We start from the raw sequence: 17,849 nt of genomic DNA on the forward strand, positions 1-17,849 counted from the left end.
AGTAAAAACATTTAAAAACAATATAGTTGGTGGCTGTATGAGTATTCCTTTCTGCTTTGAAAGTAAACTATACTTTGCTTGTAATCGCCTGCATGTGGATTGCTGTGTGGGAAGCCTATTGTAAAAATCAAAACCAGGCGTTTAAGCGTTTCGATTTTCCCATCTGTAAAATGGCATAATAACTGCCTTATAACATTACTGTAAGGATTTCTTTTTTAAATTTTTACCCCAGGATATATTTATTATGTTTGTTTGTCTTTTTAAGAAAGAGAAGGGGCAGGGAGACACATCAATTTGTTGCTTCACCTATCCATGTGTTCATTGGTTGTCTCTCCCACCTGAAGGGTTGGTACCTGAAACCTAGGTTTGTGCTCTGACCTGGGATTGACCCCGCAGCCTTTTCTATACACAGGATGACGTCCCAACCAACTTAGCCATCTGGCCAGGGCTAGTGTGAGAATTTAACGTATTAATATATGGGATTGTTTAAAACAGTATCTGGCACCTGTAAATGTTAGATATTGTTAAGGTTAGTTTGTATCGTTTCTCCTGACTTGAATCCACCCTGTATGCATCTGCTGGGATAGTATTTCGTCATGGACCACTTCTTATGTCTTTCTGTTGCCTTTTAGACCAAATTGAAGATTTACATAACCTCATGAGAATAGTGTCTGTCCTTCACATTGTCCCCCAGTTCAAATTATGCACACAGTTTGTACTGTCAACTTGTGTTCAAGCATTGTCTCTGGTGTGGTGTTTGTTTGGATAATTTTTAAGTGGGTTGCAATGGTATTTTTCCTCCTAAAAACACTAGTTTAGTTCTTAATACTTAGTATTCACTCAACAATGCATCTATGATTCCCAAGCCCATTTTAAAAAGACTACATTAGAACTTCCTCAGTCAGTGGAATTATAGTGAATCTGTAGTGATTGCCAGAGTTGATACAAGAGGCACCGTCTTACAAACTCATTACAACTTGTAACTATTTGATTGTTTCCTTCTGATCACTACTTCGAAGACATTGAAAATAGCAAGTCACTTGCTAGCGAAGAACTCTACCCATTCCTTAAATTTAGCATTTGTTTCTCTAACCTACAGTTCTAATTTCCTCAAAAATCTAGTGTATTTTTCTGGCCTTTCCTTGTTATGTCATTTCTTTGACAGTTTTCAGATTTCTGCTCCCCTATTTTGAACCCCAGAACTAGATGGTGTACTCCATTAAATATAAAGTCAATTTTAATAGCGACAGGAAGGTTACCTCAGGGAGAGGGGCATTGTTTTGTAGGAATTCCAATTTTACTATATTTAATGTTGTAATTTATTGGAGACGTCAGTTTTGAGGAGGTAAATTAACATTATGGGGCACAATTAATTTTTGCCCAGAAAGAAGTGATGTTGAAAATCCATTAGCCTGAAGGTTACTTTTCATTTTCACAAGTCGAAGCTAATTTTAGTCTCCCTCTTCTTTCATAGGGAGGTGCAACAGAGAAGACACATCTGAGTAGATGATGTGCTTTCTTACAAGAGAAGGTCAGTAAACTCTTCCCTCTCAGGTCTCTTGAAGATAAAGGCTTGTAACTAACCAAAGCCTGCAAAATTCCATTTCTTATCTTAGGTTATTGTTTTAAGCTGGAACAGAAAAGGAAACATGGGTCTTTTGTAAAAAGATCTCTTGACTTTTACTGCATTACAGCTTGACATTATTGTTTGACCAACTGGATCAGCCCCTGTGCAGGCAAAAGCACACCTGTGTCACTATGAGTAGTTAACAATGGAATCAACTTGGCTTGAAGAGGGGCGTTGTGATTTTACCAATTGTAGTATTGGATGTGTAAAAAGGCCACACTTTTAAATACAAGAGAAGCATTTAAGAAAAGGCGACGTGATTCACTGAGGGATATGGATGGGCTGGTGTGTCAACAGATGGCAAGGAATGCTGTGAGATTTCAGCTGTGTCTTAGGGCGAGGAAACCTTTCTGCTCGCCTCTCCATGGTTTCTATGTTGCTGGCTCAGTGTAAGTGTGAACGAAGTCCTTTAATAATACATGAAACAATGTCCCTAATGGAATAAAGGACCTATTAGCAGTTCAAACAATGATTCCAGAGGTTTTTAATCTACCAAGTGACACCTATGATAGTCTTAAGTGGATCAGGCTGGAGAGATTCCAATTTGTCCTACAAATGTCACTGAGAGACCACAGAGTTCTGCAGGTGGAAATTAGGTTATGTATTGTGTCTTAGCCTGCAAATATGTTGAAAGGGTTGGATGTAGAAGGATATATAAAAATCATTTTAATTTGCGATTAAAATTTATTCTTTTTTATGTGTCTAATTTCGAGCAAAACAAGTACTCCAATAGCTAATCAATCTTGAAATATGTTTGGTTTTCTTAAATCTTTACGTAATCCTTAAATCTGGACTTCTCATTTCAATCAAGTGCCTTCCTTAATCCACTCAAGTCATCTGGGAGAATATTTTAGAGTCTAACCTTAATAAAACACTTTCAGGAGATGGCATAGTAAGCCTACTGTAGCAGAATGCATCTAAGACTAACCAATTGTTATTGGGGAAGGGAATGATTTCCAATAAAGGGTACGATTTTGACAGTGTTCATTTAATACTCCAACTTGCCTTCGAAACTCCACTCTCCCATCATGGGTATATCTGTTTGCCTCTCTCCACATATTTATTTTACAGTGGGTCCTTATGCTCTTCCTATGAAAATTTAAAGCTTTTCTCCCAAATCAGAAAATACTCTCTTTTCCTAACCCAGATACCTCTTTAAGAGTTTTGTAACTTGTTCATTGATGCAGACTCTGGCCAGTAAGGTCTGTGTGTTGTGGCTGTGATGAACACATTCACATGGACTACAGAAGTCCTGTGGAGAAAAGGGGCGGCATAGCCACTCTCCGAGTGAGAGAGGGCCCTGACCCCTGCCTGGACAGGCGTTTATCCCTTTTCTGGGTACATTACATCAAGGATGGTCCTCATTGACTATGCATAGGTTCGCTTTAGGTGATTACCTTTTACAGATCACAAAGGAAAGAATGTTGCTAATTACTTCAAAGAAGAGGATGTTTTGCAAATGCAAGGGGAAAAGTGGTTAAACTGGTTACCCTGCACACTTGGGAGGTTAAGCTCAGATTTTAGGAAGTTACTTTAAAGATATGCAGTAAACGTTTGCTGCCTCAATTCAGGGTGAGGGAGTTTTAACAAAAAACAAGCCTCAAAGCAGCCTGGGTACAATGTAGGCCTCATTCCCCATGGGAAAACTGATCCTTTGGCTTGGTTCCTGTGTGCTGACTCACTCCCCACCGGTTTTCTGAATCTGGGACTGGGCTACGTTTGCCACTGGGATGCTGATAGGTTCCCTATAGTTCATCTTCTCCCTGATCAACATATTGAAAAAGTGGCCTCTTATTTATCAATCTCATGCCCTTCTATCCATCTCCTACTTCCTTCGCTCTCCTAAAGCTGTGCTCTCAAGGGTTGCCACTGGGCTCTTGTCTTCCTGGGTGTGTGGGCATTCTCCGCTGGCCCCTCTTACCCACTTTCTACCTTCTCCATGTGACAATGTGCCCTGGATGGCTTATTGTTGCCTGAAATCAGCAAAAATGAACTCCAAAATGTTCAACACAGAAGACTAAGTCTGGCTTGTTCCACACAATTGTTGTCCACCACTTGGTTATTTGACAATGAGCAAATAATGAGCAATGTTCAAGTAACCTTGAACAATTAAATCTAGATAGAACTGCACCCCACGCATTTTCACCTGGAGGGGCTACATCCAAGCTCCACCACCCTCAGCACTGATGGCAGGCAGAGGGGAACTAACTACTCACGGGACCTGTACTAGCCATGTTCTGGGCAGTTCTCTGTCCCAGACAACTTGTGCAAGCTACTGGTTCCCCAAGTCCTCATTTTCTGATGAAGAGCAGCCTGTGTGGTTATCCTGTTGGCAAGACTTTAAAACTTGACCTATAAAGAGGTAAAATGGCAGATCACTTGGGTCCTGGCGCACCTCTCCATGAATGATGGGGAGTATGGGGAAGGAATAGTACTTTCCTCTTCTCTCTTGCTGATCCTGGCTTGAAGATTAGATCTTTCCCAATAAAACTTTATCCTGTGCCAGATGAGCTTGAGCTATTTATTTGCAAACCAGAAGGTACTTGCCAGACAGAGGAGGTTGCTTGTGAAAATGCATGTTGTTCACAGATTCACTTGTCCCATCACATTGAACTTTATGATCTGTATTTGCACACCAGTGAATGACTTTCACTTACAAACTGTTCTTTATTGTCGTATTTGCCTTAGCATTTTCATTATTCCTTTTATGCCTCAGTGAACTACTGTTGAGTCATCGGTTCATATTTGTGGACCGGTAATTTAATGCAAAGTACAAATTTAAAAATGCAAGCAATGACATATTTATTAAGTGAAAATGCTTCAGCTGACAAAAAAACACCAACACAAAACAAAGCTGTACCTTGTTTCCAGAGTATTGTCCAAGGCAGACTGACGCTAGTTGAAGTGCAAGCAGAATCTTTAAAAACATGAAAACACGATCTGAGTTACACATAAAGAACTTTTGTAAAAATCAAAATCCATTCTACCCTTTATATGTGTAAAATATGAATGACCAAAATAGTTTCGTTGATTTTTTTTTCCTTCTAAAACTACCTAAAAGTCATTGGGTGCCACTTAATGACTAGCAGGGGATGCCCATGCCCTTTGAATACATTTTTGAGAATACTTATCTCGGGTACCTGGAAAGTGCCCTGACTGAGTAAGCACTGTCTCATCTATGTGTCACCTCCCATCTCACTCCACCTTTAACTATAGAAAGTCTATTTTACCTGTTTCACAGGTGAGTTTTGTTACAAGGAAGGATTTTGAGTTTTAAAAACTTCAAAAGCCACTGGATAATCTCTAAGGAAACCATCTCCGAAAACTCTATTACAGTATAATTTCCCAAAGCATTCTTTGTCCAAAATATTCCCTTTGAAAAGCACACCGTATTACTGTTATTAAACATTTCTGGAGTATATGCATGTTTATGATTCTGGGGGAATAAAATAACATACATTATTTTATTTGATTATTAGAATCCACTGTTATGGTATTCCACACAGTGTTGCTTTTGATCAAAGAAATTATTTCACAGCAAAAGAAGTGTGGCAATGAGCTTACCATGTTCACCCCATCTGGAAGTAGACTTGATGGACCCGTGGGATGGCCTTGCGAGCACTCAGTTACAGCGCCCCCTAGGTGGCAGTACCTGGCAGGGCTGTGGCAGGGTCCTCCAGAAGGCTGTACATGCTCCGAATCCGCATCCAGTGTGTGGTGCTCTTCCTTTTGCAGCCAGGATTCACCGGCTTAGGAACCGAGGAGCGGAAATGAGAGAGACCACTCGCTGCTATTACCCTAATGACCCACTAGCAAAATGTTTGTTTCCTGTTCTCAGGACTTCATGTTCTGCTGGCCTAAAGGTCTTCGTTCCAAAGAGAGACCTCTATCAGGAGACAAAAATAATCCCATTGGACCAGAAGTTAAGACTGCCATCTGATCCCTTTGGGTGTCTCATGCGCCTGAAACAACAGATAATGAAAGGAATTCTGGTGTTGGTTTGGGTGACTGATCCTGGCCAGTGAGTGGAAATGGGGCCACTGCTCCACAATGCAGCTAGAGAAGAGTATGTCTGGTACACAGGAGACCCTTTAGGACCTCTCCTAGTTTTACCACGCCCTGTGCTTGAGGTCAACGGAAAACTGCAATAACCCAACTCAGGCAGGGCAACTATGGTCCAGGCCCTCCAGGAATGAAGGGTTATGCGACTGTGCCAGGTAAAGAACCACCAGTTGAGATGCTTGCTGAAGGCCCAGGGATGCAGAATGGGTAGTGAAAGAAAGTAGTTATAAATACTATGACACTCACCAGTTACAGAAACAGACTGTAATTGTCATGAGTACTTTCTCCTTATTTTGTTAAGAATACACGTGTGCTCTCTTCTTGATACCCTTATATAACATAAAATATATTGACTTTATGTCACAGTATTTAGGTATTATTGTTAAGTTTACATCACAGTAATTAAGGTATAGGGTATCACGGAGAAGACAAAACATCACTCAAGGACTTGAACTTCTGGGGAAGCGGTTACTGTGTTTTCAGTTGGACAGAGAATGGTTGTCGCATGTCAGGTGGAATTATGGCTGTGTTATTTTCTTTATTTGGAGATGAAGTATGGTTTAGAAAAATGCATGTGGGTGCGAAATTGACAAGAATGAACTTGTGATGGTTAATTTTATGTGACAACTTGACTAGGCCACAGGCTGCCCAGATTGGCTAAACATTATTTCTGGGTGTGTCTGTGAGGGTGTTTCTGAATAAGATTAGTATTTGAACCAGTAGACTGAGTGAAGCAGATTGCCCTCCCATAAGTACCCAAATAGAACAAAAAAACACAGAGGAAAATAAAATCCACTTTCTATGCCTGACTGTTGAGCTGGAACATAATCTTCTCTTGCCCTCAGACTCAGAGTGGGCATCACACCGCCAGCTCTCCTGGTTCTCAAGCCTTCAGACTTGGCCAGGACTTCTATTACTGACTTTCCCAGGTGTGCCCCTTGCTGAAGGCAGACCATAGGAGTCTCAGCCTCCATAATCACAAGAGCTAATTCCTCATAATAAATCTCTATGTTTTAAGCACATAGCCTATCAATTCTCTTACTCTGGACAACCCTGACAAGTACAATGACTTTATTTTGCTTCACAGATGAGGACCCAGAGGCTCCGAGGGCCCAGGTAACATCTCACATCTCATGGCTAAGCAGATAGCAGGCAAACCCACGTGTGGACTGGCTCCTATGGTTCCACAGCCCACTCACTCTGCCCTGCTGCGTGATACTGCCTCAGCTGTGCACTCCAGAGCCTGGTGGGTTGCTGGAGTCTGTCACTGGATCCTTTCCATTTTTCCCTCCATGTCTCTCCCCTTGTCCCCTGCCCCTCTTCCCCAGTGCCTTGGCAATAATTGCTAATTCATTTAGTGTTTTCCTCGGGGAAGGTTATCCACCACAGTACATAGTAATAACTAAAGTGTGAGATGATACAGCTTAGCACCTAACAGGGGTATTTGTATTTCAGATTCTTGAAGATGGAAAGTTGTTTTGCAGCTCCAATGAGTGAGAATTTAGCACAGGATTCCCAAGTTGGAGGGTATGCATTTTCAAAATAGGAGGTCTTTTCTGATACCTTCTTACCTCAGAGACAGCTGTCGTCTATCTGCTAGTGTTATAAGGTGTTATGATTTCTTCTGCCTTTCGTAGCTTCTGTGGCACCATCTGGTAAGCATTCAATTAAGAGGCAGAACATGATGAAAAAGTAAATCAACCAACAGCAGATATTCTTGTAGCTACGGCTATTCTCAATTCTAGTACAATAGATGACATAATTTGCTCTGTTTGTTTTGTAGATGAAGTTACTTTATATTTTTCCCAGTCTTATGGGCATAGAAATTGACACTCATCACTGTATGAGTTTAAGGTGTATGTGCAGCGTAATGGTTTGACTTATATATACTGTGAAATGATTAACACAGTGAGTTCAGTTAGCATCCATCGTCTCATATACATTCAATAAGAAGAAAATGCAAAAAGGGAAAAGGATTTTCCTTGTGGTGAAGACTCTTAGAATTTATTCTCCTAACCCTTGTCAGAGCTATCATTCAGCAGGGTTGACTACAGTCATCGTGCTGTGCATTATACCTCTAGTACTTATTTATCTTACAGCTGCAAGTTTGTACCCCTTGGCTATCTTCCTCCCGTTTGCCCTCTTTCCACACCCCCACCTCTGGTAATCACAGATCTGATTTTTTCAATGAGTTTGGTTTTTGTGTTTTGTATTTTGTCTGTTTGGTTTTAGATTTCATTTGTAAGTGAGCTAACCCAACATTTGTCTTTCTCTTTCAGGCATTTCACTTAGCAAAATGTCCTCCAGGTCCACCCCTGCTGTTGCAAAGGGCAGAAGTCCCTCTCTTTCTATGACTAAATAATAGTCATACATCTAGGATATTCATATATAGAGATATTAATATCTCAAGGTATATACATACCTTCATCCATCAGTGGACACTTAAATTGTCTCCGGGTCTTGGGAGTTATAAATAATTCTGTTGTGAACAAGGGGATACAGATATCTTCTCAGGTTGGTGTTTTGGTTTCCTTTGGATATGTTCCCCATGGCGAAATGGCTGGGTTATTGTAGTTCCATTTCTCAGTGTTTGAGGAGCCTCTAGACTGTTTCCCCTATAAACCGGCTGCACCAGTTTACAATCCCGCTAACAGTGCAGGAGCGCTCCCCGCCTCCACACCCTTGCCAGTGCTGTGATCCCTTGTCATTTTCATGATGCCCTTCCTAACAGGTCTAAAATAACATCTCACTGTGGTTTCCATTTGCATTTCCCTATGACTAGTCATAAGGATCTTCCCATGTACCTGCTGGTCATTTGTATATCTTCTTTGGGAAATGTCTATTCAGGTTGTTGTCAGTGGCATCATTCTAAACATTATTTTTCAATATCACCAAAAGGTTCAAGTGTATGTTTTTCAGATGAAATGCATTTTTTGTGTGCTTTCAACTGGGTTAACTATCTATACTCAGGAATTCACATTTTCATTGTGCTGTTTTTCAGAGGAGTACATCAAAGTAGTACATAATTTACTACACCATTTTCTGTTTTATTTTATAAGAAGACAAGTCATCAATTTTGGGGGGAATGGCCGAGTGGCTATATTTTCTGGAAGGTTAGGTCAGTAAAGATTATATGGGGTATTTCTTAAACTAGACATCATAGCTGATTGGTGATTGATGGTTGATTTCATGCTGTTATTATGATAGTCCCACATGCCTCTTGTGGTGTCACCTCATGGCCACCGGGATCCTGATAGACATGGCTTGGCTGCAAGGCAGCACAGTTGGTCCATCTGATAGAGCTAAAGTACAAGGTGGCACAGTAAATCCTATCAGGGGAGACTTTGGACCAGCTGGGCAGCCTGAAAAAAGTTATTTTCATGTAATATTAATGATTCTTCTCAGGAGATCATTAGATGATTCCTCATATTAAGTCACCTAAACTTAGACTACTTGTGTAGAAAAATAAAAATATAAGATTAAAAAAAGAAGGGGTGGGGAAGTGGATGGCAGAACAGAAGTAATAATCAGAGTTTGGGAAGGGAAAAATGGACTCAAATGGAAACGCTGAATTGAATCCACCATGACATTGAGTCACACCTTGTTCATAGGAGTGAGCCCATCTGAGATTAAGCCAGAATGTTCTGATAGGTCTGCCTTTGCCCTGGAATTACCGTAGTAATTTGTGGGAGGGTTGTTAGGATAATCCCTCCTTTGGGACCTAGATCCTCTAAACAAGTGATACACTGGAATGAGACCATATTTTCTCTCAGTTAGTAGACCCTCTGAAGATAGTTGATTCCATGGCTGTAGATATGAAGCTAACTGATGCAGGCCGATTTAAATTCAGCAGCTGAATTAAGTATTCAAGATACATTGAAAATGTAAATTTTGAAAGGATCAGTGGGCCACTCTTGGTAGGTAGCCCCCTCCTGAATGTCTGGCCATCTTTGATTTAGCAGCCTTCTACTGCATCTTGACTATGCTCAAAAAGAGTCAGATGACATACACAGGACTCCATAACTGTTGGGCCCAACAGTCATAGGTCCAGGGTTCAAGGATATCATAAGACAATGGGGAAGGACATTATTTTAGTTTCTTGGTTGCTACTGTGTTCTCGGAAACCCATTGGCAGAATTACTGCTCCTCCCATCATTGGACAAGAAAAGGCACAGTTTTGTCGTGAACGCAGGTTATTGGAATAATTCTACCTAAACTTCTCTGGCAGTGGTAGGTGCTGTGCCTGGAGTGGTGAGGCAAACTTGACCTTGTCTGTCTGCCTGGGGAGCCTTCCCCTTCTTCCCTACTGGAACCTAGATTGTGGGGGTGCCCATGAAACTGGCTTGCTCCATATCCACGCACAGAGAGATAAAGCCATATTAGAGCCTTGCTTCGAATTACACCTTCGGTGACTAGAGCTTAATTAAACAACGACTCTGAATAGTAGGAACAGAAAATGAAGTAAAAGAAATTTTATGCACAATGTAAAACATCTAAAATTAATAATGTGCTATAAGGCATTTTCTTATTATTATTCATTCAACAATTTTTTACTGACTATTGACTATGTGTCAGGCACTGTACTAAGTATTTGGCTAAAAAAAAAAAGACAAAAACTCTGTCCTCCCAGAAATTAAATTCTAGTGCATTCATAATCGTAGATTCCATGTCAAGATACAAGAACCTACTAATTAGTATTCTGGAAGGCTTTTTCTCTATGTGAATCGGAGAAGTTAAGATCAGCAAAGAGACTGATAATATATGTAAGTGATGTTTCTTTAATTGGAAATCATATCCTACTGGTTGATGTTTAATAGTTTGGCAAAAAAGTGTTATGTGCTGTGGGAAAAAATAGAGCAGTTGGATGAATGATCCAAAATGTGGGCTGGGAGCCTCTGGGCATGTAACAGTTTTAAGTGGGATGGTCAGGATAGGCAATAGAGAAAAGATGACACCTAAAAAAGCTTATCATCACCATCACCATCACCATCACCATCACCATCACCATTGTCATAACCAGCCTTCTGGGTAAGAACTGCTTTCGGCACATAACTTTCTTACATCTCACAGCAGGTGTGGTACTGAAGCTAAAAGAAACCAGTTATTTACCCAGTGTTACTTCTCTAGTTAGTGGAGGTGATTGAATTTAAACTCAGGACTGTATGAATAGGGGTCTGAGTTACACCCTGCACTGTGTCTGAAAGCAGTGGTTACAAAATGTGTTTGGAGTTGCACTGAAACTTGACTTGATGTTAGTTTTGCCAAACATCTATTACTAGTCATATTTTAAAAGCTATGTGTAAAACCACATACTCAGATCTACTATATTCCACATGTTAACATATCGGAGGGCTTGGCCTGTTCAATTGTCAGGCACTTTTTGCAGGCGTGCAATTTCTACCTTGGTGCACGTATTTGGACGTTGTATTAATGTTTTATTGGCTAGAAATGTTTAAATATTTTGTGATTTTAAAGAAACTCATGTCTTAACTTGCCACTCAAAATAAAAAGTTTCAATAGCTCATGTGTTGCACAAGGTAGAATCAGGAACGTGTCCACTGGTTACATGTTCTCATCAGAGTGGAATTGTCGACAGCTCATTAACAAGGAAACCCACCACATGTTCGTTTAATGTAATGAAAAGCAATTCTAGAACTGTTTGTTAGCTTTAGATGCTTTTTGAGAAAAGCTGAAATACAATTAGTGACTGACCTTGATTTTATTTTAAGCTCTGAATTGCTTAATTATAGAATATCCTGAGAGTACAGGGAATTTTTGTGTGTTTTTTTTTTTGCAACCTACCATTTGCAGTTACTTATGCAGATCAGATTTCCTTTTTTAATACAACTAGATCAAGTCAGAATATTGGACTAAGTTAAATATTGAAACTGACCTGGCTGGAAAAATCTCGCTGTGGTTTTTTAAAAAATTTTTTTTAATTTAATTGTTGTTCAAGTACAGTTTTCTGTGTTTTACTCCTATCCCAGCGCCCCCCCCCCTTGCAGTGCTCCTCACCTCCTTTCCATTTCCAGCCCCCTTAGTTGTTGTCCATGTGTCCTTTATACTAGTTCCTGTAAATCCTTCCCCTTTTCCCCTGAAATTCCCTCCCCTCTCCACTCTCCCCTCTGGTCACTGTCCATCTGTTCTCTATTTCAGTGTCTTTGGTTATATTTTGCTTGCTTGTTTGTTTTGTTGTTTAGCTTCCTGTTAAAGGTGAGATCATATGGTATTTGTCTTTCAACGTCTGGCTTATTTCACTCAGCATAATGCTTTCCAGTTCCATACATGCTGTGGCAAAGGGTAGGAGCTCCTTTCTTTCTGCTGCATAGAATTCCATTGTGCATATGTACCACAGTTTTGGGACCCATTCATTTACTGACGGGCACCTAGGTTGCTTCTAGCACTTGGCTATTGTAAATTGTGCTGTGTGTTTTTTTAAATAATGACAAACAAATATATTTTACATAAACTAAATGTGTTTGTACTTATAATTCATGTGTTAAAATGGACTGTAGAGAATATATTTATATGAGTAATATAACACTTTCATCTATGTATTTACATATTGAAGCTTAATTTTAAAAGAAGTAGCAAGAGAGGGTTATAGACTGATATTCACTGACATAAACATGAAAGTAAATTCTAAAATGGCAATGGAAAATGACATAGATTGTGCCCTTAGTTGCCTTAAAGAAACTAGAAAAATAGTGCTCCAGTTTGTGAATATAAATAGCCAATGATCAAAATAATCTGTGTTCTCTTTCACCTATTTTAATCAATACAATGTACCATTAAGGAAGTGGAATACTACAAAAACTTCGTAATTTTATCACTCAGTCATTGACTTTAGGTGACTGAACTTGGAGGGAGGTTAGTGCTGGGGCGTTGGGGGCAAAGGGACAATTTGCTGGAACTTAAGATTGCTGTTGCTATATCCACAGGCTTCTAAGTGTTGTGCCTCACCCCTCAACTCACTTGCAGAATTACACCTAAGTTTCACCTTATCTAGGTAGGATATACATTGTTTTCTGTCAGTAAGCTGAGAAGTGGGTATTCATAGTTTCACTTCCATAGTTATTACTTTGGTTGTCTTCAGTGGTTGATTAATATGTTGAAAATGGTCTCATGTATGTGGAAACCATGTCTTAATGTGGAAAAAATAAAAACATAAAACATTAACCCAAAACTCATTTTTTGCTGAATTAGTAGAATTATTGAGATGGATGTGAGATAATAAAAAAACAAAAAATTATCTTCCCTCCCCCCAGTAGAAAAATAGGCAAGAGTGTACATGAACACATCCCAAAAGCAGAAATATTAATGAACAGATACACATGAAAGAGGTTAAACCTCACTAATGATAAAAGAAATGCAAATTAAAACAATCATAATACCTCTTGCCTATCAAGATTCTTAGGACACTGCTTGAGGACATGTAAATTAATAGAATTTCTGGAAGTTCATATGAGAATATACATAAAAATATAAAAGTTTACATACTCCTTGACTTGGAAATAATATTTCTAGAAATGTAGCCCAAGAGCATAACCATGAATGTCTGCAATAATCACCTGTAATCTTGGTACAACATTGTTTATAATCTTGGAGTAGAGGAGAGAGAAATAATGTTTGATGATGGGAGAAAGTTAAAGCAAACCGTATTAGAGCCATAAGTGAAATTCTATATGCTTACAAAAATCATGTTTGAGAAATTTTCCATGATAAATTAAAAGGGATTGCAGAACAATTGAGATATAAACAGTGTGATGCTCATATATAATCTACATGTAATTATATCATATATTATATATGTATTTACCAAAAGAACTGGAGGAATGTTCATTAAAATATTTAATGTCATTGCATTTCTTCTTTTTGCTTTTTCTTTTACTTTATAAATTTCCATAATAAGTCTGCAATATTATTTTTTACTTTTAATGGAAAATTTCAAATTTACACAAAGTACAGAGACGACTATAATATACCTTCACTTAACTATAACTTCACTTCAACAACTATCAACCAAAGTCCTTTAAAAACATTTTTATCAGCCATAGTTGAGTAGCTAGTTGGTTAGGGTCTTCATCCCAATACATCAAGGTTGTAGGTTCAATCCCCAAACAGGACACATACAAAAGAATCAGCCAATGAATGCACAAATAAATGGAATAAGAAACTGATGTTTCTCTCTCCCGAAAAATAAATAAAATTTTAAAATATATTAAAACATTTTTTCAAAAGTTTAACTACCCACAAAACATTGTGCTCAAACCTCCTGGGATTAATTAATTATAATTCTTCATAAAGAAATTTTCTATCTTCCCTTGAAAAAGTATTTTGTTTTTATTTCCCAAACTCTGTTTCCAGAGCATTGGTTTAGTTACCCAAATTTTTTTATAATAGAAAGCTAAAAGCTTTTCAGTACTGTTAATGAAAATAGCAAACCAAACCATGTGACATTTTTTTAATCAAAGTAAAACATGTATGTTTGATTTCTAGAAGTTTATCATTGTTTCTTTGAATATACAAATAAGAAGCTTATAAACAATGAGATCTAAGACGCAAAATGGCCTGTTGTGTGTGGTTCTTGCCATCTCTTCCCTCGTCTAGTTTAGGAAGGAGGCAGAATTTGATAAAGGACATTTAGGTGAAAGGGTCTGTCCACTCTGCCATCAGTCTGGGGAACACTTTCATTCCTGAATTCATAATGAAGTCAGAATCTGAACTACAGAACATGCTGTTCAAGCAGATGTTTTTAAGAAGTGTCGAGAGAAGTTAAGAGCCATGTTTGCTCCCAAAGATCAGGTGCTTACATGCAAAAACGGACTCCCATGAGTTTAAATATTCTCCTCACTGAAAATGAAGAGGTTCAGCAGCCGCCATCTCACGGTGTGTTTGTAACTAAAACCTCTCCTCCAAACTCCTCATCTTTTACAGGCACATTTTCACACTGTGTGTTAGGAACGTGTGCATTTTGAGGTACTAATGCTTCTGGTGAACTTTAGTATGTGTTGTTTTTTAAAAATTTTGGCTAAGTTAATTTTGGAAAATGGAAAATTGTTTATTTTATTCCCATAAGGCCCAAGATTGTGGTTCCAATGCACTCAGTATAATTAGACCATAAAAATAATAAATGTTTGACAACATGAGCATAAACATAATAAATGTCATGCTTTCACATGGCAAATTGTCAATATCTATTGACATTTGTTCTTATGGCATCTATTAAGGCCACACCATATATATTAACTCTGGTTTGATTACACTGCTCCATTAACCTGCTAATTTCATTACAGTTTAAGAGGGATTTTAGCTGCTGGATTTAGTTTAAATTTTATGCACAAGCCCAGAAGTCCTTGGGCAGTAAATACATTTTATATATATCAAACAAGTAATTAACAAATAAAGAGAAGCAGAAAACAACAGAATCAGGATCAGATAACTTTTTAATAACACAATCTGAGAAATTGCTCCTCCAGAGTATAGTCCTAAACTATGTCAGGTGTATACATGTGCTTGTTAGTAAAATACTTGGGAGGGAAAATACCCACATTGGAGTGCAACATTACTTCTGTGAGAAATTGATGTTAAGCCCACATAGTGTCAACAGTAAGGAAGATACTTGCATGGGGCTAAGAGGCTGAGTACATTTGTTTGTTTTGGAACCAATTTCAAACGTGACATTGCAGATATTCAGTGATAAAAATGTTCCCCTTCTGATAAATCCCACAGAAATTTCCAAAAAGACCAATTAAGACAGACTGTATTAGCTAAGGCATCTCTGGTCTGTAGTTAATCTCACTTGCAAAATATGTAGAATATGAGCCTGTGTTATTTTAGCTCCTATCTATTAACAAGTCATAGACTACATTTGGGTTTGACCTTTCAGTTCTCATCCCACTAATTTGTTTAATTTATTGTCTTCTCTAAAGGCACTTAGAACATCAAAAAATGTTTTAAAAGCCTTGAAAACAAATGAGTAAACACATGTTCTACTTATCATTTTGTCAGACTGAACAAAGCTCTTTGGATGTGCTCAACAGCTCTCAGATGAAGACAAACACAATCAGTTAAATAAATGAATGATTTCATTGGGATCAGAAAGTTTCAGCAGAGGCCATTCATTTTGATGAGCATTAACTGACAAAAATCTATCCATCTGACATAACCTATGTACCTGCAAAGCCCTCCCTCCATGTCAACATCAGGAATAGTGAATCAGGCAATTCAGATAAAAATTGTAGCATGTGGTAGAATCTTTACAATAGTGGGACGATAGGCTGAAAATTATGTTTGTAAATTTCTGAAATGATTTCCAGAAATGCATTACAGGCTAAGTGCTTTATACAGTATGTATTGTTAGCAGGTGTTGCGAGTACTTTATTTCTTGCACACAATGCTCTGACATTTTACTCCTTTATACTCTTTAAGGGAACAAGCAGCATAATTGCAAGTCCTCTGAGAATAATTTGTTAGTTATTTTGGACCTTTAGAGGGAGTAAATAGTAAACAAGAGCTGAGTTTTTGGACATTAGTGTCTATTGGTTGAGCAGATTATACTGTAAATTTTTAAAAGGAAGGGCAATTTAGGCAATGATGCTAACAGCTGCACAGTTATTGTGTAATAGTGGCCCACCTGGGCTGACTTGTGAATTGCAGAACAACGCTGAATGCTTTCAGTTCCGTGATGTATTATGCTACACGGGAAGCTCTCAGCTGAGCAGGCGACAGAGCTACTGTCAGACCGTCTCTCTGCCAAATTACTACTGCACTGAAAAATGACTACAGTGATATCACTCGGTGAGATCATCACAGTCTACTCCTCTTAATGTTTCCATCATTTCTGATCCCAATTTTACATCTCAGTCATTTATTTTTGGCAATGAAGTGTTTTCCCCACCTTCGTGTTGGTAAATCTTGTATTAAAAAACGTCTTCAGCCCTTTGAGAATGAAATCGTGTGTTTTTTCCCTCCACCATGAAGAATGTAATAGGTGAACAGTATCTGGGCAATGACCCCCGTGCTGTGATTTATACATGCAATGTGCAGTCACTTTAAATATAGAGGAATGTTGCTAAAATGGGTTATAGTCAGCCAAAGAAAGCCTTTTTGCACTTAAGAATTTATTACAAAATGGTGTGATTGATTTGTTTTTTACAACTTAAAAGAGAAGAAAAAATGTTTTCTGCATTTTCATCAGGACCCCAGGTCTGCATCCCTCGGACTTTCCTCTATACTTCCTAGTGTTGGAGACAATAATGGGGGCTTCTAGAAACATGGATTCTTAGAAAAAGGGACTGGAGACATAGGGAAACCACGTGGTCTTGCTATGAATCATCACAGATAGGAGCCAAAGAAAAGTTGGGCATTCTACCAAGCATTGTTTTCTTCCCAGGTTTTGTTAAATCCGGCTGAGTTTTACAAACACTTTAGAGGAAGTTCAGAGTTCTGCATCTGATTCCTAGGAAGCCACTTAGGTTCACAGATGTGTTTGAGATGGAGTTTAAGCCACCTTTCAAAAAATATGTATATACGATTTTCATTTGGATGTTTTCTCCTCATGTACACTCAGACAAAAGCATGGGAACGGTTATTATATTTTGATGCAAAGAATAATTCAAATGTTTAATAAAGCCAAATGGCTGCCTGGGTAAATCTGTTAATCAGTGCTCTCTTTCCTTATTTTCTTTCAGTAATGTGGTTTCCATTAGACATTTCAATTCTGTCTCATTGCTGGTAAGCATCTGTTTTAAAATACAGTTAAAAATTGGCACTCTTGGTCAGATTCCAAGGGGCAAAATCATCAGGGATAAGTAATCCCATAGCCTTAAGAAGAAACTTCTAAACCATGAAAAAAAGTAATAAGTACTAAACTTTGAATAAAAGAGCCATAAATGAGTCTGGAAGCCTCATTTACATTGTAATGTGCATCCCAGCATGATGTCATTATCAATTAGTATATTTTCTAACAGCCATCTATTCCGAGTATGTAGCCATTTAGTTTATGGTTATAACTGTGTGTGTGTGTGTGTGTGTTGATATCAGAGACTGAACACAAAAGCAGCAATGTCCATGGAAAGGAGCAATACAGAGTAATTTATGCTAGCCATGAATCAGTCCTACTTCATTTAATGTTATTTATTAATGTGATGTAGATATA

Source organism: Sturnira hondurensis, unplaced genomic scaffold (genome assembly GCF_014824575.4).
Source record: "Sturnira hondurensis isolate 20B ecotype Veracruz unplaced genomic scaffold, ASM1482457v3 Scaffold0014302, whole genome shotgun sequence".
Taxonomy (NCBI): Eukaryota; Metazoa; Chordata; class Mammalia; order Chiroptera; family Phyllostomidae; genus Sturnira; species Sturnira hondurensis.